At 45.3% G+C, this 26352-nt stretch overlaps 1 long non-coding RNA gene and 1 pseudogene across 1 annotated transcript in view; both read right to left on the bottom strand.

Annotated features, from left to right (window-relative positions):
* The window catches only part of LOC144828677 (uncharacterized), a 148053-nt gene that overhangs the window by 42192 nt on the left and 79509 nt on the right, over positions 1-26352 (bottom strand). The gene's annotated exons all lie outside the window — the stretch shown is intronic.
* Positions 1343-1986, bottom strand: LOC144826815 (inhibitor of growth protein 2 pseudogene; annotated as a pseudogene).

Here is a 26352-nt window from a genome sequence, read left to right as displayed (position 1 = left end):
TTCACCACAGCTCTGACCCAAGGCTCCCTGACGATGAAGCTCCCTTCTCAGACACTGCCTGAAGCCTTGCCTTACTGAACATTATCTTTACAGAACACTTTTTCTCAAAATTTCTTCTAGTCCAAAGTTAAGCGCTGACCATGCCCAATCCACTTCTTGTAGCCGAACCGCCAAATTGTTTTACTTTGACCTGGTCTCGCTCTACTAGATATTGGCGGTTGGCACTTGGATATTTTAGGTGCTGTTTTTTTTTTTAAAAAATTACAAATTCAAAACTCCGGTTCTACTGATTGGATTTTTGTTATTTTGGTGTCAAATAATGTGTTAAAATGTATTCTATTTTTCTAAATTGATGTGAAATTTTCTTGTGCTGTATTTCACTTTACTACTGTTTGTGGGCTGTATAAATATTTTTCACATTGCCTCTAAGTTAAGCTGCTTTTTGTGTCAAGCTACCCAGGGTTAAGCACAGGTTCATTTAGTGACTTTATGTGGTTCACCCTGCAAGGGATTGTGGCTGTTGCTTGACCAGGGCTCATACCCCAGTAAACCAACAACACAATACTCACATTATCTATTTATTTATTTATTTGAAGCATTTTGTAGTGCACTGAGTCCACAAAGTATTTGGGCTGTTTACTGTCAGAGAGTTCATAAGCCAGCCGTGGAGTACATCAATGATTAGGATAATGGTTAACTAAGGAGTGTAGCAATCATTAAACACAGTCAATGAGGCAATAAGTTCCAAATAATAATACTTGATATGTCAAGTCAAAACACAAGCCTAAGAATTGTCTGAAACAATGGGTCTTAAGAGACTTTCTAAAGGTGATGAATGAGGTTAACGTCTGTAGGCGGGGGCAGAGAGTACCATCCTAAAAGGGCTGCCCCAGAGAAGAATTGTTTATGAGGAAGAGCATGCTTCTCGTTCTCACTCCTCTTGATCCCCCAGGGATGATCAACAGATTAACTAAATATGGTGGCTTTAGCAGTGGATGACACTGTGAATTATGTGATATGTCTGGCAATGAAATCTGGGATTGGGAGCCATACTTTTTTGCTGAGTTATCTTGTTTGTTGCCGAGTGAAGGATGGCCTTCAGTTGAGTATTGGATGATCAAGATGTACTCGTGTAGTGCTTTAATCCTGGGGAACTATCATTCCCTGTGTGATAGCTGCAACATAGTTTAATGCCTCCTCATTGGAAACACTTGCACACTCTGAGATGCTGGGAAACTGAAGAAATACACACTAACCTACACCACAATACAAATTGCATACTACAGATTGGTTTAAAGAACCACCCTTTTATTCTACTTATTGGAGATTTCAAGAATAGTCCTCAATCTGATGCCTCATTGGGATCTATAGCATATTCAACGGGGGATGCAACACGTTCCGGTTTGTGCTTGGACCGCTTCTTTTTCTTAGTAGATTTGGATTTCTTTTCTTTCGGTGGCGGTTCCTCACTTTCGGCAGTCCCATTGCCCAGTCTCTGCCTTCACTGTTCCTTTGCCGGCGTGCTCTTTTGGAGGATCGTTCAGTGTGGCAGGATTCCAGCTTACCCTTCTCTATAGGCTTTTCGTTTTCTGGTGGTTCCTGAAAATACTGGCAATGGGCATCCATTTGTCGGACATGGTTCCCAACCAGCTCCAGCATTTGAGTCACTATGTGAAGCTTTTCATCACCCAGTTCTTGGCTGCTAATTTGTGCTCGTTGGAGATGCTGCTGTAAACGTTTTTTCTGATTAGGGTCGCTTTCATTCACATGCTGTTCATAGACCTCGTCAATTTAATTTAAAACTTCTCGGTAACGCGTGTCTATCTCCCGCAACCCAGAGACGCTGCGCTGAATCTCAAGAGGCAGCGACTCGACACAGTCCAGGTATTGCTCCACGTACGAAGCAAGTATGGTGCAATCTTCCTCTACGCCAACAGGGCTGCTGCCACCGCCACGCCCGGGGAAGCCTTGCTGAGGTCCCAGCATCCTAACATGGGGCAGGCAGAGACTAAAACCGTCGCAATGGACCGGGAATCCTCATCTTGCTAGGGGGGCTTGCAGCCTTCCTCTGCTTCTAAACGTTCCCTTTCCCGGTACCGGGGATTCTCTCCGCCACTACCAGACGGGCCTCATAGGCATCAGAGACTAAGTTGGGGATGGTCATTAGCCACCTCAGAGGTCATAGTGGATTGGCACCACCAGAACTGGGATGATACAAAAGTTTAAGGAAATGCCAACTACCGATGTGGCACTTACCACTGTTCTCAATGTGTTCCTGCTGTATTCCCAGCTTTGCCCTGAGTCTGCAATTACCTCTATTCATATGTCTCTATTTGCATCAGTGGGTACCCCTATCATGCCCAGGCAGAGACACAGTAGACTTGATATTGGAGAGCGGTTTTGAATTCTAGCACGTGTTGCTTTTAACCACTGGATAAATTACCTTGGTAAATAGACCCTGCGAGGTGCATTGGTCCTTATGAATAGTTGCAAAAAAGCTTAATGAGTCTTCTCTTGAGCAAACGTATGCTTGTTCATGCAAGGACTACCAGAATCTTCCTTCTTTGCTGTACTGAAGGAAACCTGGGGGTGCAGAAATCAATTATAGAATACTGGAAACATTTTTATTTTCAATCTTGAACTCAGTTTAGCTGGAAGGTATAGAAGAAAACAAAACACTGAGAAAGGTATTTAGTCTGTGTTGCGTTTGATGTAATAATTGACGTCCGGCTAGCCTTCTTTTTATTTCACAGCACTGGGCGGTGCCTACAGCCACACAAGTCCTTGTATTGGAAATGGGTAGTAAGTGAGAACCAGCAAAGCTTTACCCAATATTAGGTTCAAAAGAAAGAGGCACGAAGGAAGGTCGCCATGCGTTTAAGGCCACTCTTTGGATCAACATGTACCTGACTTTGAGATCTCAATCAACCTGTCAGCTAAACAGAAAGAAATTAAAGACACAACTCATCAAAGAAATCTGTTGTTGCTTGCATGAAAAAATCTAACACCACTACCTTTCTTTTAAAAGAACCAGGCCCTTTCTAGAAAGATAACAAAACCCTCAGAATACATGCCACGCTTTATAAACCACCCATAAAAATAATTGTGAAGACAGTGTAAGTGCAGCGTTTTGGTGAAAGTACAGCGCTGCCTGGTAGTGGTATGCAGTACTAATGAAGCATAGTAGGGTGCATGTTATACTATCTAGAGAGGTAGAGTGGCACCGAAGGTGGTAGTGAAGCAATGTAGGGAGATAGGAAGTGATGGTAGTGCGCAAGGAAAGCGGACCCACCTGAGTTCAATGCGCAGAGACCGGCTGATAAGTTGCATGATTGTTTTAACACTCACAATTCCCCCTTCCTGAATGGATTTTTGTATACCTCATATTCAGCAAGGCAGCAGGCGGACTTTGTGCCTGGTCGAAATGGTTGGCAGTGCATGCACCCGCCTTTTTTGTGCTGTAAATCACTGAGGCATGTGTCAATGTGTGCATGATTATATTGTTGTTTCAGGTACAAACCTAACCTTGCTTACACCCGGTTTTGCCATTCACTGTCTTTGTTAGAACGTATTCACAATTACTTTATTAACCTTCCTTGAAAATGCACCATTTGCCCACTATTTTTACAAAATTTTCACTGGAGGGATAACTCACTCGCATTACCGTGTCGCGAAATGAAGATTGTCTAAAAGATGTGTCACCAACATGAAAAGTTTGGAAAGCTGTGCAATAGAGACACACATATTTGAAGAAAAGTTTAAATGCCTCATACCTTATGTATTATGTATAACAGGACATGCAAGAATGCAGAGGGATGGGTGAGGTCTTACACTTCATGGAATCGAATAATTTGTTAACAAAGCTCAGCTGCCTGATGGAGCACAGGCCTTGTTTTCATAAGTTAGGGTCAGATTTATATCTTGGAGGGGCGATAACTGTGCCACAATGGCGACAAAGTCCTCCCACCCTACCAAAACCATGGTCCACCCGCTGGATTTAAATTCGGGTGGACCATAGTTTGACGACGGTGGAAAATGAGGTCAAATGTCTCTGACAGGCTAATGGAATCAGGCCCATCTGAGGTTTGGCTTTATGTCCATCCTCCTAATTCAGATGGGTAGACATTAAGCCATTTTGCAATGCCTGGTAAAAACCCACCCTCCGTGACTGTCAGTGGCTTCATAAATCATGAGTAAGGCGACAGCACAAATCGCTGCATCACCTTAGTTTGCACAAGAGAGTATTTTGCATTGGGTTTTCCCATGCCGCACCCATGGAATTTGACGCTCCGACAGATTTACAAAGTGATGTAAACCTGGGTAAGCACCAGATCCGTAAGCCTCCTGAGGTGAGGTGTAACATGGAGAAATATGTTTATTTCTCCTCGTTTTTTCCTCTTTACATAAGAAGCAGAAAACGCTTCCTGGGATTGTATTTGTGCAGGAAGGTGCCCTTTCCTGCACAAAAACAATCCTGCCTAAAATGGATGGACCCTTCCACTATAGTGCAAAGGTGCCTACTTTGGGGCTAAGCTGCAATACCAGCACCAGCGCAGGCAGATAGGACAGGACTGCACCTTATTGCTTAAATACATGGCATTCTGCCCTTGCACTTTGGCGTAGGGCAGAGCAGCAAGGTTTCCTGATTAGCTACCTTGTGCCAAAACGCCATAAATTAGGCCACCTGTGCCTAGGCATATGCATGTGTGTGTGCATTTGTGTTGCTTTCTTTAGTAAGCTTCCTGATGTATAGTAAATTTAGAATTGCAAATCTCAGTTTTCAGGAAACATAACATTTCTCTGTCCCCGTGACAGCACTGTTAAAACAACAAACCCTTAGTTTTACTGTCTCCAAAGGCTGACTTGTCATATTGTTGTGTGGTGTGATTTATGGGCCTCTTTTGCGTGCATGTTAAGTTAGCATGGCTTATTAGGAGTTTAAGCACCATTTTACCTTTTGCTGCTTTTTGCACACAACACTGTCTAGCTGTTTTTGCGGAGTTAGCTTTCACGAAGGTCTGTACGTGGGAAAAGGTTTGTTTTTCGACATCTCTAGATATACATCGTGTCCCCAGTCTTTACAGTGAGTGCTGAGCCCCCAAGGTTATCATAACGTGCGAGCCTGTTTATCGGCGTGTCTGTGTAACACATTCTATACACAACATTTTGGCAGCTGCAAGAAGAGTAGGATTCTGGCGCCTTTATCAGAGCACACTTGCCAGAATTGGACACACTTGGAAGATTCCAGGCATACAGAGAGACTTACTGGTCCTGATGTAATTTACACTTACTGAGCGGACAGGTAAATGGGGTCCCCCTAACAAAACTCAAGAGACCTTCTATAGTTTTATAATACATAGTTCCTATATAGGGAGGGTGTTTAAACTAGGCGCTTTTATCACCTGTTTGCACTATCATTGTAATATGATTCCTCCTTTTGTATTTTATGGAGTTGTAACCATGCTGACCATATTATTTTTAATCCGGTGTATGCTTATGTTGACTAAAATACTGGGCTTGAGATCACGTCGTTAAAATAAATATTTTAACCTTACAGTGTCTCTTATTTACTCCTGTTGTGGACTGTTATGAGAGTATAACCAAAGAGTGTTCGCACCTGCCACCATTCCTGAGATGGTCCTAAGTCGCATGTTCTAGGTTGTCTAATCATTAGTTTCTTTGCTATAGGACGAGGAGCTAATGTGACACTGATTGCTAGTCTGGCAGGGATTTTGAGTACTAACGTGAGTTTTGGCACATCCTAATTCACTGAGGTCCTAAGTATTTGTGCACAGTTCTGTGTTTGCGCAGAATCCCTGTGACATGGCACCGCCAACGAGTGTGGTCTTATTGTGAATCACTTGAGTAGTGCTTATATCAGTCTACGACCCCCTCACTATTTTTTCCGGTTGACGGTAGTGACGGATAAATAACCTACCTATAGTTACATAGGTTTATTCAAGCTTGATCAAATTAAAACAGGTTTCTGTTTGAATTACTACCCAGCTGTGCCTTTTTGTATTGTACATCACTATTACTGTTTCGATATGGCTGCGGTTGATATCCCAGCACACAGTCATTTAGCTGTGCGTAATCATTTGCAGGAATACCTCGTTTCTATGGAGGGACAGGCAGTGGTTTTTGTAGTCTCTGCTGACGTGACATATTGTATTACTCATGGGTCAAGTTTCCTGCAGTTGATGCTAATTCTGGTGTTTTTCACTCTTTCACCCCTGCTGATGCTCCTGCAGTGTACGCTCCATATCGGACAGTGGAAATTCTAATTTCTGCTTCGCAGCATGCCGTTTGCTTTAATGGCGCCCTACCACACGTTATTACAGCGGTCAGACAAGGGCCGTTGTCCATTCCAGGCGCTACATGGCCTGTTTTAGCTGCTTACACCCCGCATCCTCTGGCGAGGCAGTTAACAGCTCAGCAACTGCGACCCCTGTGTGCCTCAGCAATTGAAGTTATTAGGGGTCTGGTTCATTACATTACACGCAACCGCCTGGGTGGGGCCCCTGGTGGTGCAGCGCATCCAGTTGGCGGTGGTGGACTTAAACTTAGTCCCATCATGGTTAATGCGGTCATGGGCAAGCATCCCCAGGATAAGGAAGAAATGCCTTTTTGGCTTGCCGAGAATTTGACCAACTGGAAGCAGTGTTCCCTAATACAAGTCCTGTTGAAAAACACAGGACCCTCACAGTTAGTTTACAGAAAGACTTAGTGCCTGACGTAAATGAGTGTACAACTTGGGGGTTGATTTTTGCAGCTGTCTACACTAGGTGCTTTGGCACCCCGTCAATGACTGTACTGCCCTCTGTGATCAAGCGTGTTCAGGATGAACACGGACCGGAGGCGGCTGTGGAGTTGGGGATGCGTCTCGTGGGAACGTTTGACATGGTACGCAATATCGTCCTTGCAAATGTCAAGGGAGATGCGGTAAATTTAAGTCTTTAATGCTCTGCGCGAATTCCCTGACGCCGACAAACCCCGTCAGTTACAGAAAATTATTACGGAGGCTTATAAGACCGTGGGCCGTAATAGTTTAGGTGTTCAGCCTTTCGCTAGGAAAGAGAAACACCAGCAAACTCAACAAGGGTCATCTGATAAAGATGACTGCCTGAAGGTTCAGAAACAAAATTGGAGTAAGATCAAAAAACAGGGTAAGCAGCAACAGAAACAGGGTTCAAGTCCGGCTTCACCTACACCTGCCCCTGTTTAGCGTAAATATGATTTGCGCAACTGCAGTACTATTAAGTCACCTGATAGGTTTCAGGTCCCTGAACAACGTTCTCCTCGCTCTTTGCAGGAAACATCGGTAACAGCCACCAGTGGAGGAGGTGGCGGCAGAGGTCAAGGTGCCCAACAGAGCCGTGAGCAGCCTTGTAAGGCTGACGGAAAAGGCAAGCTGGACGAGACACCACGTCAAAGACCCCAGTTTCAGAAGAAGAAAGTTGCTGCTGTAACAGCGAGATATGGCACAGATAGTGAGAACGCAGCTTTGGAATCTGACATGGGCCCTGACGCTACTGGACAGCGCGGCGGAGATTAACAGCATTTGAGAGGCGCTGCGTCCACTACTGAGGGTGACAGCGACTAACACCTTAGTTGTATTTGAGACGGCAGACACTAGAGTGGCTCCCCGTGATAGACTTTATGAAATTGTCCTTGTAATTGAAGGTGACATAGAACGTACCATAAAAGGTTTTTTTGGGAAAAATCTAATTACTACGTATGATATTTCGTTGGCGGAGGTTGATTTGCCCCCACCCTTTGTCTTGGCCGCTCCACAAGGGGAGGAGTTGATCGTCCCCGCTATCGTGCACACTGTGCCAAAGAAGCAGGCACTGCAATTTGCAGAAGATTGGGCTAAGGCGCTTGCGCCGGCGTTGTGCCATACTCACTGTGGATTGGACAAATTGTCCCCTCGACGTGAAATTCCATTGCGATCTATGCCGCAGCCTCAACGGCAATACCCCATATGGCGTGAGGCGAAAGCTTCTGTTGACGAAATCCTTGAACAATTGGAATATCTAGGTGTAATTGAAACGTCTGTGTCTCCGATGAATAACCCACTTTTTACTGTGACCAAGCCGGATGGTTCATACCGTTTGGTGTTGGATTACCGCCACTTAAACTCATATTGTCGTACGTGTGCGGTGCAGAATACTCACAGTTCTGCTCTTGTGGATAGTCTGGTGCGTAAAAGGTTCAAAATACGCTGGACATATCTAATGGCTTTTTTGCCCATAATTTGTCCTCCCTTAGTTGTCAGTGGACGAGTTTCACCTGTGGTGACAAACAACACCAAGTCCTTTGATTGGCGATGGGCTACAAGAATAGTCCAGGCGTTTTTGCTGCCCGAATAGTCTCTTTTCTTGAGAGGCTCGACGCAGATGCTTGTTTGTATGTAGATGACATTTATCTCACAGACGACTAATTATGGCCGCATTGGTGCCATGTTGACCGCATAATTTGCCGGTTTGCGGACTTTGGCTATAAATTTAACTTTGCAAAATCACACATTGCAGAGTATACAGTGTTGTTCCTGGGCTACGAGCTCAACAATGAAGGTCGAGGTTTGGCTCCTCACTTCTTGGAGAAATGCGCATTTTTGAGTGCTCCTACAACGCTGAAAAAGCTACAATCTCTACTGGGCTTTTAGAATTTTGGACGTACATACATTCCAGAATATGCCCAGTGTATTAAGCCGCTTTATGGATTGATGTAACCTACTTTTTCCAAATCATGCTGGCTGCCAGAACATTCAGCCATCTTGCAATCTTTGCAGGCTGACCTAATTGAATCTAAATTCTTGTTGACTCTTGATAATCACACCAACCTGGTGATAAGAATCGTGCCAGGGGCCGTGGGTTTCACGTACCTCACTTTTAATGAGGGAGACACAGTCCCTATCGCTTACAAGTCACATCTGTACACTTCGGTCGAGTTGCGGTTTTCCACTGCGGCAAAAGTTTTGACAGCAGTGCAAATGGCGATTCTTAAGGAACGTGCACTGTCGCAGGGGAAACGCTTTGTGGTTGTTACTCCGTATCCTGCCTTGGAGGCAGTGACGAAAGCCAGTGTACCAAATTCCAAGACTTTGCACCCTAGGTGGATACAATGGGCTACATTCTTGACATCCCCTGATGTAACGATCATTTTCGTTTCCTCTTTGCAGACTCAGGAGTTTTTGCAGTATGAGTTTGTTCATCCTGCTCCTCTGACTATGCGCCCACTTGAGGATTTTTTTTGTATCATATACACTGATGGTAGTGTGCAACCGGCTACGGGTTCTAGACACGCGTATTCTGCAGGCCTGTGCAATTGTGGTTGGTATAATGGTGGATGGTGAATTCAAGTCCGATGTCCTGCATAAACAGACATTAGGGGACTGTACAGCCCAGTTAGCAGAACTACGTGCTCTGATGCTTGCGTTGGAGTACGCGGACCCCAGTGTGACTACTCTTATTGTGAGCGGTTCATACTACTGTGTACAGTCTTTCAATGACAATCTACCCTTTGGACTCTGCGAACACTCTGAGTATATGATTCAGGAATCCAGACAATATGGCTTTTTAGATACAAGAATTTTTATTATGTACATGACAGTTTTTAAATGACTATATAATTTTTTGTATTGCAATGGTTTTAATTAACTATGCAAAAATAAAGTAAACTTGAAACTTGAAACTTGAAACTACCCTTTTGGACTCAAAATGATTATCGTGACTCCAAGGGTCCCACAATCATACATAAGATGATCTGGATTTGAGTGGCTGAGCTCAAAGATCGACTTCCACTTGTTTTTGTAATTCATCCTTTGGGTCATCAGCGTGTTGGGGTTCATGCTGTTGGCAACTGTCTCGCGGACGAGGCTGCGAAGAAAGCAGTAGCAACATTTGCAGTGGCAGCGGTTACACGTTCCAAAAGTAAGATTGATGATGACATCTTGGCAGCTACTGCCGCAACTGAGAAGGGGGGTAATTATCCTAAAGGATCCCCTTTGAAGTACTCTTATCATTTAAGTCCTGATAAAGTTCCTTATGTAAGAATTAACGACGGTGGTGACAGGTTGATACCCAACGCGGACCACAGACAGGCTTTGATTATAGCAGCCCACGCCGGGATGGCTTCGGCCCATGCCGGGGTGTCAGCTACTGTATCTCTCCTCCAGCAGCGATATTGGTGGTGGGGTTTGTACAAACAGACGGGTGATTTTGTCCTTCAATGTGGCATTTGTCAGCAAATTAAACCTTCTTCTGCTGCACGTCAGCCCCAAACTCAGTTGTATATATCCAATAAGCCACTTGCGTGTGTTTATTTGGATCATTGTGGTGCTTCCTCCTCTTATACTGAATATAAGTACATCTTAGTAGCAGTTGACTCATGCATGCGCTTTGTCTGGATGTGGCCTCAAAAGAGCACGGATGCTAGAACTGTCGTGAGAGATTTGCGTGTCTTTGTGGGAATTTTTGCATGTGGTACCTTCCATTCGGACCAGGGTCCAGCGTTTGCCTCTAAGGTGTAGAAGGATGCCATGGCTTCATTGGGGGTCCAAGTCAGATTTTAGTCTCCACACCGGCCTGAGGGTAATAGTGTTGTGGAGCGAATGAACCGTGATTTAAAGCAATCATTGAGAGCGAAGGTTTTAGGTGCTGGCAGAGATTGGCTCACCCACCTCAATAGCGTACAACATGTACTTAATAATCTCCCTAGAAGGTCTCTGGGTGGGCGGACCCCATACGAAATGCACTTTGGCATCAAGATGTTTATACCGGACCTTGATGGTCTAGACATGGCGGCAGGAGCCGCATCCTTTGACGGAGATAAACATTCTAATGTTCTGCAGAACCTACAAAAGACCAGAGACAGTCTTGCAAAGGAACACTTGCCCTCCACATCTGAAGCTGCATTGCAGATTCCGGTAGTCGGCTGGCTACCCCAAGATGGCGACTTGGTCCGAGAGAAGATCGACAACAAAAAAGAATTTGGTCCTTCTTATCGAGCTCCAGTTGCCGTGCTTGGCATGCAGGGTACAAGAACAGTCATTTTACCACCTCTTCCTGGGCGAAATGGGAACAGGTACATTTCCATTGACAATGTCAAACAACACAGGTGACCGATTCTCTATTGTATGACGCCTGCGGTTTCGTGTCCAGCAATGATGCAACACTCTGTTTTGGCCCCGGATCCTGCCATCGGGCCTGATGTTGCTGTTGAAATGAGTCCACTTACAAATCCTTTATTGAATCAACCTGCTGGTGATCCTCTTAATGACACTGAATATACTTACCCCACTGACTTGCCCATGCCTGATTTGGAGACCCGTGTGGCCAATCAGTCCCGTTTTTTATTTGACACTGGCTCTTCCACATTTAAGTCCCCTTCAAAAATTTCAATTTTTGCTACCTGGTTTAAAAAGCATTTTTTGATTCCTCCATGGACTTACATCTGGCTGGTGCTGATTGCAATTTTTTTGTTCATGTCCTTAGGATTTGTTGTATATTTTTTCTGTTTTATCAAAGGACACTATGTTGAGGAAAGAACTTCTATTCGAGTGATTGATGGAACTTTGGCTCCCCACTCCTCTATGCACATCATGAAGAGGGACCAGACATTTGTGAATATAACTGCTTGGCCCGTTTAGATGGGATTGTATGGGATGCTGTAAAGTTCCAGATACATGGTCCCACAGAGGTTATTAATGTTCCCAATGTACTCCATGTTTCTATGGGGGATCTGGTTAAACAGAATATTCGCTCTGATGATTGGGCGTTAAAGCTGTGGAGGCTTTATTTACTGATTTGAAATATTATGCTGCTTTCGATGCTGAAGATTTATATTTGGAATCTGCAAATTAAGGTGATTTGTACTATTACCAACATTTTGGCAATCATTTTTTGCATAAATCGGATTCATTTAGAAACATGGTTAATTACACACAGTGGGAGCACTATCCCGCACCAGTGGAAGGAAGCTCAAAAACATTTTTGAAAAAGTTTTCCTATTTTACTGATTTTGATCAATCAAACCCTGATGCATTTTATTTTAAGTTGACTTAGAAGTCCTCTTCCAAGGTTATACTTACCCACACAAAATTACTGTATTCTAAGTCCTTTATTGACCAGTTGGCTGTTGGGGGCTATGAATTGTGGAGAGATACTATTGATTTTTAATATTTTTGGGGTTCTAAAAGTTGGCAAGTGCAAGGAACTGAGGCTTTGCATCGTGCATGTCTCATCCCAATACATATGTTGTTTCTGAATGACACTATTTCACAAACCACCTGCTTTGGATTGGTTACTTCTAAAAAAATTAAATGCTCCTTCATTTACGGATTTGGGTGAATATCCCCATTAGAATAAGTATACCAGTACTTCCCTGACTGACTTACAAGCTCTGTTTAGAAATTCCTCTTTTAATGTTTCCAGCATTAATCCCGAAGGCTGGTTGCTATGGCAAAAAAGTGCAGATTCCTGCCAGCACCGTTTTCTGGGTCTGACCCCTGGCTATACAGAGGTTAGAGTTGATCCCCACTTTCAGACTCAACATTCGGTCCCACCTATTCTGTAGGCAAATTGTGCCAGAGTTGACTCAGATATTCATCCTTAGCGTCTGTTAAGTTACATTTGTCCAAACTTACTGACAATGATGATTTAAATGATTTTGTGAAAGGCCCTGCGAGTGGCAGATCGGAGAGATAGATGTATGCTGCTTACAATTAAGTTTGGAAACTGTCATTGATTGAAGCTGCTTCTAGACTTAGAGCTATTGATCAAGCCAATTTAGAAAAAATCCTTGCAGTTGTAGATAATAGCATTAACATCTTTTCTTCCCAAATTTACACTCTGGATAATGTTGTGTCATCTGTGGTTGATATAGTGCAATAAGATGTTGCAGTATTGTATCATGGACAAAATCAATTGAGTTCTGTTATGCAGTTTGTCTGGACTTTGCAAACGTTAAAAAATGGCTGAGTCCCATGGGATTATATGACCACGAGTTTATTATTTCTGCCTTTCGATTTGACTGTTAAACAACAATTTATGTCGATGAAAGATGCCACGTTTTCAGTTTTGCATATTGAAAAGTTAGAACCTTTGCCTTTCTCTGTAGCGGAAGCCAATTCGGCTGTTTGGCTCATCCATGGGTTAATAACCTTGCCGTTTTCCCTTTTCAAATTCGAGAATTGCATGAAACATTATGCCATAGGCAGATATGAGCCCCTGGGTGGAGCTTACCTTCATGAAGTATGGAATCTCCCATTCACGTATAGATATTTGAGGGATGGTAAAGAAGTTTTTTTTAAATGGTGAAGATGGCACAACGACACCAGATCATTTATTAACATGCAACATCTTCAGTTGCACGGGTCTTGTAATGTGCTTGCACCGAATTTAGCGTGTGTTCTGAAGGGTACTCCAGTTACGGCCATTACACCTACATTTACATTGCTTGCCAATGGTAGGTATTTATTACTAAATAATGAAGAGTGTTGTGGGATGCACGCCGGTATTGCTTATATCGTTAACGTTTCCCAGCGTGTAACTTGCTGCAAGAATGTGTTGTTCCCTCCTCTGCATGGCAGGCTTGATGTTTCCATCTGGCCCTCGATTCCGACCTTGAAAGCAGAGTTCACCAAGATGAGCAGAATAAGAGCTGTTTTGTCTCAGAAGGAAGTCCCCCTTACATCTGCGCTTGAGACATTCGTTCTTCACGTTTTAAATACTCGTACTGATGTAAATGCCTTATTAAACACAGATCTGCCCCTGCACTTCGGTGCTTTGATTCACACTATCTTAAATGCCTCGTCGACTACTGGCCTGCCACATTTTTTTAAAGTAGTATGTTCTGGCCTTGTGACCTCCTTTCCGACTATATTCAGTGTGATCCCTGCATTTTTTCATTCAATTTTTTTGAGTGTCTTTGGAGGGTTCCCCTTGCTCTTGGCTTTAGGTGCAGGCATTCTGCTGATATTTTTTTTGGCACAAAATGGATGCACAGTTTGTGCCCCACGACGTACTGTCCCGGCAGCTCCACCTGCGTAACCGGATGCTGGAATACTATGGAGCGCTGCCTTTGGCGACTCTAAGTGTAGAGTATTGTTTATCTTTCCGATTCTCTTTCTTCACTTATGTGCAGCCTGTTTTTCATTGCCTGGATTGTGACTTTTAATGGGTCCTGGATTTGTGTCTCTGCAACACGAAGTCTCCCGAACTGGATTTTAATCTACTAATGAGTCCCTTAGTTGCTCATGAAATAGACTGTTCTAGTAGCGGGATTATGGCCAGCGCAGCGGCACAAGGGGTTCTAGGCAACTGGAACATTTGGACTGAGGCCAATTACTTTCTGGATCGCAGTTATCTTGAAATAAACCCAAGTTGTCCTCTGATGGTACTTGAGGCTCCGGCAATCGAGGAACATGTTTGTTTATTCCCTTTACTTAATTGGATGGCTGAAATGTTCATGGATGATAACAACGACTTCCTAATGGAGCTTACACATTGTTGGGCTGAAGTACGTTTTTTTTTCTGCTTCATAGACACGTATTGAACTCATGTATATTTCTTCTTCTTCACACCATGGCCACGTGTGTTTGTTTTCACTGCCTTGATTATTTCAATTCTCGTTCCCCAATTTCAAGTTTGGCGAAATTTCTGAACTTGGTTCTGTCTCATTCGAACTTGAACTCTGCTTTCTATGGATTTTGCCCTGAGTGCTGTGTGTTCCCCGAACATGGGGGGGGAGGGGTGTAGTGTGGTTTATGGGCCTCTTTTGCGTGCACGTTAAGTTAGCATGGCTTATTAGTAGTTTAAGCGCCATTTTACCTTTTGCTGCTTTTTGCAGACGAAACTGCTTAGCTGTTTTGGCAGAGTTAGCTTTCACGAAGGTCTGTACATGGCAAAAGGTTTGTTTTTCGACATCTTTAGACATACATTGTGCCCCCAGTCTGTACAGTGAGTGCTGAGCCGCCAAGGTTATCATAACGTGCTAGCCTGTTTATCGGCGTGTCCTTGTAACACATTATAGACACAACATTTTGGCAGCTGCAAGCCGAGTTGGATTCTGGCGCCTTTATCAAAGCACACTTGCCAGAATTGGACAATTTGGAAGATTCCAGGCATGCAGAGAGACTAACCGGTCCTGATGTAATTTACACTTACTGAGCGGACAGGTAAATGGGGTCTCCCTAACAAAACTCAAGAGACCTTCTATAGTTTTATAATACATAGTTCCTATATAGGGAGGGTGTTTAAACTAGGCGCTTTTATCACTTGTTTGTACTATCATTGTAATATGATTCCTCCTTTTGTATTTTACGGAGTTGTAACCATGCTGACAATATTATTTTTAAACATATGTAGGCTTATGTTGACTAAAATACTGCGTTTGAGATCAAGTCAATAAAATAAATATTTTAACCTTACTGTGTCTCTTATTTACTCCTGTTGTGGACTGTTATGAGAGTATAACCAAAGAGTGTTCTCACTTGCCACCATTCCTGAGATGGTCCTAAGTTGCATGTTCATTGGTTTCTTTGCTATAGGACGAGGAGCTAATGTGACACTGATTGATAGTTTGGTAGGAGATTTTGGGTACTAAGGTGAATTTTGGCACATCCTAATTCACTGAGGTCTTAAGTCTTTGTGCACAGTTCTGTGTTTGCGCAGAATCCCTGTAACAGCAGCAATAGAAACAGCTGGGTCCAAATATGTGCAAAATGACAGGAAATTTTGACACATTTTTCCCCACCACCTTGAATACAGTGGCTAATGTCAATTCTTTTCACAGCGGAAGGGCAGGACCCACAGCGGTCCCCCAGCCCTCGCAAAATCTATCTCCTACCTCAACACCACCACCCGCTGATCCCACATCTGCTTCGATGGACCCTCTTCTTCCTACCCTAACTCCTAATAACAACTCCCTCGCAATATTTTATTTATTTTATTTACTTCTAAAGCGCACTATCACCTAAAAAAGGCATCCTGGCACTGACAAGCTCATATCGAAAGGGGTCCACGCCGAACTATCTACCTCCTGCTCTGGATCTCCTAAACCTAGGTATGGTCACTAACCTGGCCGAGGAGGAACGCAGATTGTGGGCCGGCTCATGCCTCGAGAACTTCCTTTGTAAACGAGCAGGGCCCAACCCGTGGAGAGCTTTAAAGGCCAGACAGAGGGACTTAAATTGCACCCTCTGTCTCACTGGGAGCCAGTGCAGCTGAGCCAAAGCCTTAAAAGAAGAAGATCTTGTTGGCCACCCCAGGGCTAAATTTGCCGCTGCAGACTGAATTCTCTGGAGTCTTTCTATCAGATAGCATGGAGACTCCAAAAGCAGGGAGTTACAGTAGTCTAACCTACTGAGCACGGTACAGCGCACCACCACTATCCGAGCAAGGGGCGGTAACAGAGGAAGGATTTTCCTCATGAGGCGAATAATGGCCAAACAGCCAGCTAATATCTTTGAGAGCTGCGCCTCCAGGGTAAGGTCACTGTTAAACATCACACCCAGGTTCCGCACTACCTTCACAGGCTGCAACAGAGGAGAGAAATCCGCAGGCCAGAAGTTGCTGGGTAAAAGAGATTGTACCCTAGGCCTTGGGCAGTATAACACCTCCGTCTTTCCTGTGTTGAATTGCAGGGAATTGGCCTTCAACTATCCCGCTGTATCTCGCAGGCAGTTGTGGAATACTTCCAAGGAGGTTGACTCATCTCCCTCCAGGGAGAGAATCAACTGCGTATCATCATCGTAGTTAACAATTTCAATATTATATTGTTTGATGACCGCAAATAAAGGCTTCATGTAGATGTTAAATTATATCGGACTAACTGGCGAGCCTTGTGGAACGCCATGCGAGATGGTGGAAAAAGCGGATTGGAAGGGAGGGGGGGTCACAGATTGTTCTCTGTCCTGAAGAAAGGACTCAAACCACCCAAGGGCACAACCAGCAACCCCCACCTCTCTCAGCCTGTCCAGCAAAATTCCATGGTTCACCGTATTGAAGGCGGCAGAAAGGTCAAGCAGGATCAACACCCCTGCCTGTCCCCTGTCTGCCCGCCAACGAAGTTCATCCAGCACGGTCACCAAGGCCGTTTCGGTGCCATGGGCTGGCCGAAAGCCAAACAGGACTTTCTCCAGGAGCTTATGCTGTTCTAGGCGTCTAGAGAGAGTGCCTGCCACCACCCGCACTACAATTTATGCCGGATAAGGTAGAAGCGAGATGGGCCTAAAGTTCTTGAGGCATTCAGGAACAAGGGTAGGCTTTTTCAATAAAGGGGTTGCAATCCACGCAACGAACGAGCTGCACCAGCACAGTCATCACGCTAATCCTCCTGCCCCCCTGTACAATTAGCTAGCCCTAAAACCCCTAGCCCCATTGCGTACAGCACCACCTTGATTCTCCCCAAGACGCCTTCCTCAGCCCAACACATAATCCAATCAGGCTCCCACTGGCCTCCAGGGGTCTCTATCCATCAGTCACCTCCTCCCCTATCCTCCCCATCCTCCAGAGCTTGCAGCGTCATTTCCCAGAATCCCTTCCCTTAGGACACATTCAGTCACCTACTGCCCTACTTTCCCCCAACCTCACTAGCCCCTCCCCTTCCATACACATTCCAAGCATGCAGCTCCATTACCCAGAATCTCTTCCCGCTGGGCACATCCAGCTGCCTACCGCCCTACTTTCCACCGACGTCCCTAGCACCTCCCCTAGCATACCCATTCCAAGCGTGCAGGTCCATTGTCCAGAATCTTTTCACACTGGGCACATTCAGTCGCCACCCGCCCTACTTTCCCGCGACTTCACTAGCTCTCTCCCGCTCCAGAATTCCCAGAACCTAGCCTCCCAATCCCATCCACACACCTCACTGGAAGGCCACCTGAGCGAGATAGCACTCTGCCTACAACAACTTAAGACAGCGGTCTTCAGCCTACTACATATCACTGAGGCTTTGTCTGCTAACTCCAGACCAAGCTGAGCCACCACAAAAAATTACCATCTCCGCTCGCTCCCTGATTGCAGGTGTACCGGGCTCCCTCCACCCCTGAAGTGTGGAGGTCACCATCTCATGTCTCCCACATACCTCACAGGTGGGCCTCCGCTCCGCTCCCTAACGACCCTGCTTGCCCCTCCAAATGCAGAGCCTCCCTGTCTGCTACGGATATTCATTCTCTCCTACATTCTTATGTTCCAGCACATCCCCCTGCCATAGCAAACTTGCAACAAATTGAATCCATCTCCACGGATTCCTTCAGTGAACCTAGGCCTAACACCAGAACCTTAAATGAGAACAACCTCATGTGAGTCACCACCACCCTACTCGCTCCAACAGATGCCATCATTAGTCTCAAATGCGTGCTCCTAAATTGTAGATCGGCAGCTAAACACGCTGTGGACATTTCCACCCACTATAATCATGCAATTATGAACATACTAGACTCGGTCACTCCACTACAGCTTAAAAGAATCTCCTCTAAATTCTCCAAACCATAGTTTACTGATAGTCTTAATTCAGAAAGAAGAAACCTAAGGTTGTTGCAGTCCTATCCCTCCCTTGAGCATTTTTACCACCTAAGATCCCTGAGAAGCATATATAATAAATGCATCAAATGCTCGAAGGCCACCTTTTTCAGAACACAGCTAGACAAAGCAAAAAAAACAAAAAAAAAAACCTGTTCAAACTCATCAAGTTCCAAGCCAATAGTCATCTGAACTCCGCATCACTGTGTGAAAAGGTAAGGCCGAATTTGCCCAAGAACCCTTCAGTATTTGCCCGGCGTTAGCCGCCTCTCATACCATTCGAGATTACCAAACAAAGAGGCAGGCGCTGGAGACAGGAAGGCAGGAAACAGGAGTTTATTCCGACGGAGCAGAACACGTCAAATCAGACAACAGGGTATCTTCTCGAGGTGCTCTAACCGCATCTCTGAGGCCTGGCCTCTTATACACAGGTTTATGGCTTTATTACATACACTGCATCCATAATGTTTCTTTGAAGGACAGAAAAGACATCCTCGGAATCCCCGGTCCAGGCCCGTTCCCACACATATCTACAGTAGAGTTCCCACCCCGATCTCAGCATGTGGTGGTTATCGCGCAGCTGGTCATTCCGCTGGGAACAGGGGTGTGTGTGAACAGTAGGATCTTCGGGGTGCGAAAGCGTTGATTAATCCCCGCTCCTTTGATGGGGTGAGTTCCTACTGTAGGGGGCAATAAACTGCATCTGTTGGGCTAGGTGATGGCCTGGGATCAGGCCGGACAATCGGGCAGGGAGGAAGAGGTTATCAAAAGGAGTGAGATGAAAGGAGTGTGGGGGTTCAGCACGGGATGTGGCTCTGAGGCAGGGTCGCGCTGGAGGTGCATTTATGGCCCAGGCAGGAGAGATCGGGGGCTGGCAGGGCGCGGGGGAAGCTTGCGAGGCCGGGGAGTGGGGGGGAGAGACGTGCAGGCTATTGGCAGTGGGCAGAGAGGCCAAGGCACACAAAATGGCAGCTACCTTCGTACATAAAGGGGCGTAAAAGGGACAAGTTGGCGTGGCCACTGTTTCACGATTTTCACTTTACTTTCAACAGTGGCTGTGGTGAACATAAATGAACGCCGCTTATATATACCTAATTTTAGTCATTTTCCACAGTCCCCAGTTTTTATCATAAGTTAGTTCATTTCTGTTCATGTCATAGGTGAGGATGTACAAGCTGACATTAGTTATACAATTCGCTTTGGTAGCCCATATGCATTACAGGTAGATGGAAATAATTCTGATATCAATGCAGACAGAATCGCACATAACCATATGTAATCAATGTGATGGGCGGGGAGACAGTGCCTACAAAATTACATTAGCTGCGTCATACGTTAGACCTTGGAGGCGGGGACATTACTTTAGACGATGTGGGAGATGCGTTCGAATAAAACATGATGTCATACAAAAATGTTCTGGCAGAATAAAAGCCACTAATTGCATTACTTGAGGTTTGGACTTCGTGGGGATCAAAACTCGACAGCATGTTCATGTGTATGACTGGTGTTCTACAATCATCATGATACAGAGTTAACGCTTTCTTAGTTACTCATGCACAGTTGAAAGTGACCGATGTAAGGTTTTGAATGCTCAATTGGGTGATTAATCAATACAAAGTGGTTGGGAGAGGAATTCAAATGAATACAAGTGACAGACAAGGGGTGGTAATGTTCAAAAAAAGGGTTCGTCTTTCCAGTGTCTTATTACAGCAAGCCATCACTGGTAGGCTCTCATTATTCTTCTTCTTTCGTTGGCACTGTTGAGCACCGGCGGTGGAGCTATGCGTCCAGCTCGGATTCAGATTTCGCGTTGCAGGGTGTGGCCACTCTTTGCTCTCAGACCACAGTCCTGTTTGTCCTGTTACCTAACTAATCTACCATAGGTACTTTAGTTGGGGTACCCGTATTCCGTTCTTCTTCCGGGACAAACCCTATTCTATCTTTTGTGCTGTGTTTCTTCTTTAAGTCAAGTTCAAAAACTCCATATGGAAAAAGGGGTGATGGGAGCGTGCTTTGGGAGGCCGAGGGAAAAGAGGGTGGAGTGGGATCAGGGCTGGAACGGACCAAGGAGGGCAGAAATTTCAAGCAAGTGGGCCCATCAATCGGGCACAATGGGCTGGGACTTTCGGCACGAGCTCATCAACATGCAGGGGCTTCTGGACAGCCCTTCTTTCCTTCACTTTCCACGTTGAGAATGGTGCCTTGTCCCGCAACTCTTTGCTCTGTGGCTCCACCTTGGTCGAGGTCATAGATATTCCCCGATCTGCAGCCAGGCTGTGCGTCACATCCGGCCCCTCTCCTCCGACGACCGCACGTTATCTTTAAATGAGTACAAAAAAACAAGTCTTAGAGAACTGGCAGGGGAAGATGTTTACACACTTTAATTTCTCTCCCAACCCCAAGTAGTTGGGGAAACGTTTATTGGTCACGATAGGGTGGACGCTTAGTGATCCTTACATCGGTGTATGCTGTTAACTCATGCATCATTGCTGTGGAGCAGGTCTGCAAGTATCTTTCTATTTTCAAACATCATGTCTGTCTGGTGTTTATTCCTGTTATATTCGCGAGCGTGGCAAGAAGTCTGATATCCAACAATTACATGGTTCATTGAATTCAAACCAGCTCCTCCAGTAGAAACTTGTGTTTTTCTATAACAAATCATGTTGAGCTATATTTTTCTTCAAGGTCTGCTAATTCATAAAAGTGTGAAGTGCTTATTATCATGGGCTTACAGCTACTTTTTTCAGGGAAGGACATACGTTAAGCATTTTTTTTCTCTTTCTTTTCTGACAGCAACGGCTAACTTTTATCAGTTTTAGACGATTTATCTTTAAAAACAAGGTCATCAGCTACAGTCTTTAAGATTTTCTGGGACGGCTGGTTACAGAACTGGGACCTATTCTGGAAAAACGGGGACGTTTCGGACATTCTACTTTTGTGCAATGGGCGGTGGTAATCCGAATGATGAGGGTGGTGTTACTAAAGCACTAAAACAAAAGCCACTGACATATAGTTCCCCTTTTAGGGTCAGATTAGGGGACATTTAGTCGTCTTGCCTGTCCTTTCTTTCTCAGCCAATTAAGTTCCATCATTTTACAGAAAGGAGAGGTAGTAATATGGCAAAATACGATTGTTTTGTTTCTGTCAATTTGTTCAAACACTGTCGTGTCTAAAGCCAATTATATCTGTGCCGGCGAGGTACAGTGTCGTCATTTATTCAAAAGGGAGCAAGGGAGCCATCAGAGGGAGAGAGCGTCGTGTGTACCAAATAGGCCATTAGTACACGTACAACATAAAGAGAGAGAGAGAGAGAAAGACGTGTATAATAATAGGCTATTCAGTGCACACACACATAGAACAGTACGGGTCGGTGTCACGTAAAAAAACACAAGCTGAGGGAAAACATAAATTCATAGTTTACGTACACACAAATATCAGATAGGGTGCGACAGTACATACATCAAGTACGGAAACCTAAGACAGAACACAGAGCTATTTTTGGGCAAAAGGGACTTTGTCATGCATGTTGCGTATTCTCAGTGTTCCCTTTAATTCATTTTTGGGGGTCGAGCTCTTTGTTCTCCTTCCTTCCTAATAGTAGACAATTTTTGTTGGTGACCTCGCTTCAAAAATACTTACTCCTTTTAATTGGTCGGACACTAGTCCAGTCGCGCTTATACTCACGGTGGGGTCTTCCAACCTCTAGCAAATGATGATCCAAGCTGAGGTAAAGGAGGGGTGTCAGTTGGACGTGCGATGGTACAATTCGGACTTTTCTATGAGGGTGGAAGAAGAAGGGGTAAAATCTAAAAAATAACAATATCCCTAATATCTGGGCTGAGGGGGATTTTTGGATGAACCCCAACCCGGGGTACTCTTAACTTTTCTTATTTAGTCAGCACATAAATTGACTCACTGGTGCGCATTATTTTGGGTGTACATTTGGGATATCGGTTGGGGTTGGGTTCGTCGTACTGAAATAAGCCTTCACGTTTCTGGCGTAGGCCACTCTCTCATTCGCTAGCTCCAGAGAGAGTCGTTCCTAAGTAAGGAAAGTGCTATATTTTGATTCGTCTTTAACATGCAGGTACCAAGTTCAGGCTTAATTTTCCTATTCCATTAACCGTTCGATCAGCGCCTCAATCGTACAAAAAGCATTCTTTTATTGACCCAGACGTACGCCACACATACACATTCATACCGTACAAATCAGGGCCCATGCGCACATTCATACCATACAATTTTTTTCACGCTCCCAGAGATAGCTCCTACATATAATGTACCGTCTCACAGAGCTAGCCTATTTTCCTCGCGTGGAACACGGTGCGGTTTTTAGGTCTTCTCCATACTTCAGCTGAAATTCCGATGTAACCTGCAAAAAGAAAAAGAGGGGGGGGGCAGCGTTCAAAGCACATCAGCGCGCATAAACACGAAAATGTTTTTACCTACCACGTACTTGACTTATCTCTCTGGGATGCAGTCTCTTATGTCTCGGCATTGAAGCCCAGAGGAACTGGTAGTGCGGCAAAGATAACCAATGGTAGTCTGCCCATTACATAGATCGCCCGAGGGCGGTAGTACAGACCGCGTGTAGGAGAGGGTCAAAGGTCAGGGGTATTCAGTTTAAGGTGGGGGGGTGATGGATTCATGTGTTCATTCGAGGAAAATAGAATGGTTTACAGTGGTATAGGGTCGTTCCTGTTCGCAGAGCATGGTATTTAAAAAAAACTATCAATCTAAATGACTGTTATGATGCTAGTTCCATATATATTTTTCTTTTAAAACCTTGATTGTAAAAATGTCAGTATTCAAATACGGGCCTCCGACCATACAGGCCGGCCACGGGGCAGACGGGAAACGCATGAGGTAAGGAGAGATTACACTGTAGTATAGGAGTACGTAACGAGCGAGCCATTTAATTAAAAAAACTAAACGTGACAAACGGTTGCAGGATCAGTGAAGGTTGATTTTCTAATTGAAAGTATAACAGGATCAGTTACAATAAAATCGTCCACACGCACACCATGGGCGAGTATCATGAGTAACATTACTTCGGAGCTTTAATAATACAATAATCAATAGTAAAAACTCGACATCAATAGGGTTGTCCGCATGCTCAGTCAATACCCTTCCCCGCCCGCCATGTGCACAAAGACCGCATACGTCCCTCATAACATCAAGGCTAAGTAACTAGAATCGTCATAAGGAGTTGCAAGTCCCGCCCATACTGGCGCCATTTTGGTCGAGGCCAGGCAGGTCCAGAGTATAGTTCAAATGCCTCTAATACCTAGCGGCCGGACCAGAATCCCTTTCGGCAGTTCAAAAAAATTCCATTAACGCCAGCAGAAAGGACAGGCGGCATGAACCGCGACTTAAAGGCGAGGAAGGCAAAATCTTCCCTACCGGGTCACGCTGAGGTCCCACCAGAGCTGATCGAGTTGGCAGTCTACAGTGTCTTTTTAGTAATTCGGACAAAAGCTGGTGTCAGCATGAGAGCACCACCATCTTGTGACAACGTTGTGGCCACTCCGGAGAGCGGGACAGCAGGCGTATCCCTTCACAGATGCACTGAATCAGTCTTTCCTACGGCACCAGATGTGGGTAAGGCGGCGGCCACCCGGGGCAGCGGCATACCCATGGGAGATAGTCGAGCAACAGTGGCGGTTGCCCCCACCGGAAGCCCGCGGGAGTCGAGGGCCAACAACTCTCGTAGAATCTTTAAAACTGAGAGGACGTCTTCAAGAGTGGGGCTCATGCCCGAGCAGGCAAGCATTTGAGTTCCATGGTAGCCCAAAGCCATCCTAGTGGACCAGGCCCAAATCCGGGGAGCCGGCCGCCATCTTGAGAGCCCCCCCAGCAGCCGCCCTTCACCACGGCCACCGGAGCGGGTCCCCCGGCCAGTCAACCGCGGGGGCTCGTTGAGTGGAACGCTAATGGCAGTCTTAGTGGGGGAGAGGAACCTCCACCTGGGGGGGGGTGGAGGGGTGGCCGTCCGTGCTGCTTCTCCGCGGGTGCCCCACGCCAGGCAACAAAGAGGGGGAGCCATCAGCGAGGCATCCCCCGCACACAACTTGCTGGACACCACCTCTGGATGATCCGGGGACGTGCCTCGGCGCGTGGGGTAGCCTCCGGCCTATTCGCACAACGGTCCTCCACTCCAGGCCGCCACCGACGCTACCTCGCCGGCTGATGGCTTTTGTAGACTTTCCACAGCCCAAAACCAACCAAAAAGCAGCCCAAAGCAGCCCAACATTCCAACTCCAAGGAAGGAGGGACAGGAACAGCGTCAAGCAGACGGCGAATGTATTGGGGTTGATGTTGCAGCCGGCTGCCATGTAAATAGTTATATAATAAAATGTTTTAACATATTACTTTGCTGGAGTGTTGTATATATTTATAATATCTGCATAGGGTTTGTCGTTATTTGGGCGGAGTGGGCGGCGGAGCCGAGCTGTCTTGCGGCCATCATGGCGTCGAGCTCGGCTCTTCTCACTTAGTTTCATATTTCTCATGAGGGGTTGTTCCTAATGTTTCTATTTTAGCGGGGTCAAAAAGATCCCATCAGTGGCCTACTGATTTTGCTTGATTCCTTTTGTTTTTCCTAATGATTTTTATGTCATAGTTTGCTAGCACGATACAGCGGCTAATCCGCATTTTTGTATACATGTCCTTTTTATTAGGGGTATCCTCCGGTGGAGCCGGATGATCTACCTCTAATAACGGTCCGGGCTTGAACCAACTACTGAACAATGGGGAGAAGATAGGCATGACGGGTTACAATGGGGACAAAAGTCTGCACTACCTATCCTTCACTATCCGCAAAGACTAAACAGAGTATTGCGACTCTGTGCTTATTTGTGAATAGAGAATAACCCGAAGAGAACCAATTCCGAACGATCAATGTTCGGATAAACAATCAATCAAATGAGAGATAAAAATAGGCACGACGGATTACAATGGGGGCAAAAGCCTGCGTTACCTATCCTTCACTATCTGCAAAGACTAAACAGAGTATTGCGACTCTGTGCTTGTTTGCAAATAGAGAATGATCCAAAGAGAACCAATTCCAAAACAGTCAATGTTTGGATAAACAATCAATTCCAAAAATACTTGGATAAACAATCAATTCCAAAAATACTTGGATAAACAATCAATTCCAAAAATACTTGGATAAACAATCAATCAAATGAGTAATACTAGTATTTTCAAATAATCAAACAATCAATTCGCAATTCGCTGCGATGCACGACCTTACCCGGACCGTATGGACAGTTTCTCATCTTCTGCTTCCAGCGCCTGATCGTCCTCTATTCTCCGTAATTGCTGTGGCACTCCTGATGGTTCCCAGTCAGGACCGTAGATCACTCGAGAGAGGTCTGCTCGGAACCAGTGAAGTTCGGATGATCGGCTGCCAGACGAGGGTCTATCGGGCAGGTGCACTTCCCGATCGTTGCAGTCGTTCACTCTGTTGTTGGGACCTCTCCCACTGGATCCACGTGTCGCTGATGGGCCCCACGTTTGGGACGCCAATTGTGAAAAGGTAAGGCCGAATTCGCCCAAGAACCCTTCAGTATTTGCCCGGCGTTAGCCGCCTCTCATACCATTCGAGATTACCAAACAAAGAGGCAGGCGCTGGAGACAGGAAGGCAGGAAACAGGAGTTTATTCCGACGGAGCAGAACACGTCAAATCAGACAACAGGGTATCTTCTCGAGGTGCTCTAACCGCATCTCTGAGGCCTGGCCTCTTATACACAGGTTTATGGCTTTATTACATACACTGCATCCGTAATGTTTCTTTGAAGGACAGAAAAGACATCCTCGGAA

The sequence above is a fragment of the Lissotriton helveticus genome, chromosome 4_1 (genome assembly GCF_964261635.1).
Source record: "Lissotriton helveticus chromosome 4_1, aLisHel1.1, whole genome shotgun sequence".
Lineage (NCBI taxonomy): Eukaryota > Metazoa > Chordata > Amphibia > Caudata > Salamandridae > Lissotriton > Lissotriton helveticus.
The sequence above is the reverse complement of the archived record's forward strand: the minus strand, read 5'-3'. Positions and strand labels throughout refer to the sequence as shown.